Source organism: Arachis stenosperma, chromosome 10, assembly GCF_014773155.1.
Source record: "Arachis stenosperma cultivar V10309 chromosome 10, arast.V10309.gnm1.PFL2, whole genome shotgun sequence".
Classification (NCBI taxonomy): Eukaryota; Viridiplantae; Streptophyta; class Magnoliopsida; order Fabales; family Fabaceae; genus Arachis; species Arachis stenosperma.
The window spans coordinates 83,415,530-83,417,626 of NC_080386.1; the positions used below are offsets into that span (position 1 = coordinate 83,415,530).

Here is a 2,097-nt window from a genome sequence, read left to right on the forward strand (position 1 = left end):
TTCTCTACAAGTCCATGAGCTTGTTTTCTTGAGTTGTCTGCCATCTCTAATGAGATTCTTGCAGCTTGTACCTCAAAGATCCCTAGCTTCTCCATTACAGAGAGAGGCATGAGGTTTACACTTGACCCTAAGTCACACAGAGCCTTCTTGAAGGTCATGGTGCCTATGGTACAAGGTATGGAAAACTTCCCAGGATCTTGTCTCTTTTGAGGTAATTTCTGCCTAGACAAGTCATCCAGTTCTTTGGTGAGCAAAGGAGGTTCATTCTCCCAAGTCTCATTTCCAAATAACTTGTCATTTAACTTCATGATTGCTCCAAGGTATTTAGCAACTTGCTCTTCAGTGACATACTCATCCTCTTCAGAGGAAGAATACTCATCAGAGCTCATGAAAGGCAGAAGTAGGTCCAATGGAATCTCTATGGTCTCATTTTGAGCCTCAGATTCCCATGGTTCCTCATTGGGGAACTCAGTGGAGGTCAGTGCACGCCCATTGAGGTCTTCCTCAGTGGCGTCCACTTCATCTCCTTCCTCTCCAAATTCGGCCATGGTTATGGCTTTGCACTCTCCTTTTGGATTTTCTTCTGTATTACTTGGGAGAGTACTAGGAGTGAGTTCAGTAACTTTCTTGCTCAGCTGTCCCACTTGTGCTTCCAAATTCCTAATGGAAGACCTTGTTTCAGTCATGAAACTTTGAGTGGTTTTGATTAGATCAGAGACCATGGTTGCTAAGTCAGATTGGTTCTGCTTAGAATTCTCTGTCTGTTGCTGAGAAGATGATGGAAAAGGCTTGCCATTGCTAAACCTGTTTCTTCCACCATTATTGTTATTGAAACCTTGTTGAGGTTTCTCTTGATTTTTCCATGAGAAATTTGGGTGATTTCTCCATGAAGAATTATAGGTGTTTCCATAGGGTTCTCCTAGGTAATTCACCTCTTCCATTGAAGGGTTCTCAGGATCATAAGCTTCTTCCTCAGAGGAAGCATCCTTAGTACTGCTTGGTGCATTTTGCATTCCAGACAGACTTTGAGAAATCAAATTGACTTGTTGAGTCAATATCTTGTTCTGAGCCAGTATGGCATTCAGAGCATCAATCTCAAGAACTCCTTTCTTCTGACTTGTCCCATTGTTCACAGGATTCCTTTCAGAAGTGTACATGAATTGGTTATTTGCAACCATTTCAATGAGCTCTTGAGCTTCTGTAGGCGTCTTCTTCAGATGAAGAGATCCTCCAGCAGAGCTATCCAAGGACATCTTGGATAGTTCAGAGAGACCATCATAGAAAATACCTATGATGCTCCATTCAGAAAGCATGTCAGATGGACATTTTCTGATCAATTGTTTGTATCTTTCCCAAGCTTCATAGAGGGATTCTCCATCCTTATGTCTAAAGGTTTGGACTTCCACTCTAAGCTTACTCCATTTTTGAGGTGGAAAGAACTTTGCCAAGAAGGCATTGACTAGCTTTTCCCAAGAGTCCAGGCTATCCTTAGGTTGAGAGTCCAACCATATTCTAGCTCTGTCTCTTACAGCAAAAGGGAATAGCATCAGTCTGTAGACCTCAGGGTCAACCCCATTAGTCTTGACTGTGTCACAGATTTGCAAGAACTCAGCTAAAAACTGATGTGGATCTTCCATTGGAAGTCCATGGAACTTGCAATTCTGTTGCAGTAGAGAAACCAACTGAGGCTTAAGCTCAAAGTTGTTTGCTCTAATGGCAGGGATAGAGATGCTTCTCCCATAGAAGTCGGGAGTAGGTGCAGTAAAGTCACCCAGCACCTTCCTTGCATTGTTGGCATTGTTGTTATTTTCGGCTGCCATGAGTTCTTCTTCTTTGAAGAATTCGGTCAGGTCCTCTAGAGAGAGTTGTGCTTTGGCTTCTCTTAGCTTTCTCTTCAAGGTCCTTTCAGGTTCAGGGTCAGCTTCAACAAGAATGCCTTTGTCTCTGCTCCTGCTCATATGAAAGAGAAGAGAACAAGAAGATATGGAATCCTCTATGTCACAGTATAGAGATTCCTTGAGGTGTCAGAGGAAAAGAAAAATAGAAGAAAGAAGAAGGGGAAGAATTCGAACTTTAATTGGATGAAGTTCGAATTGT

General features: G+C 42.3%; 1 non-coding gene across 1 annotated transcript; it reads left to right on the forward strand.

The window, feature by feature from the left end:
* The first annotated feature begins 1,311 nt into the window (after positions 1-1,311).
* LOC130958745 (small nucleolar RNA R71) lies at positions 1,312-1,415 on the forward strand. The gene has a single exon (XR_009077851.1). It is a non-coding gene; the product is annotated as a small nucleolar RNA R71 (small nucleolar RNA).
* Positions 1,416-2,097: the final 682 nt, after the last annotated feature.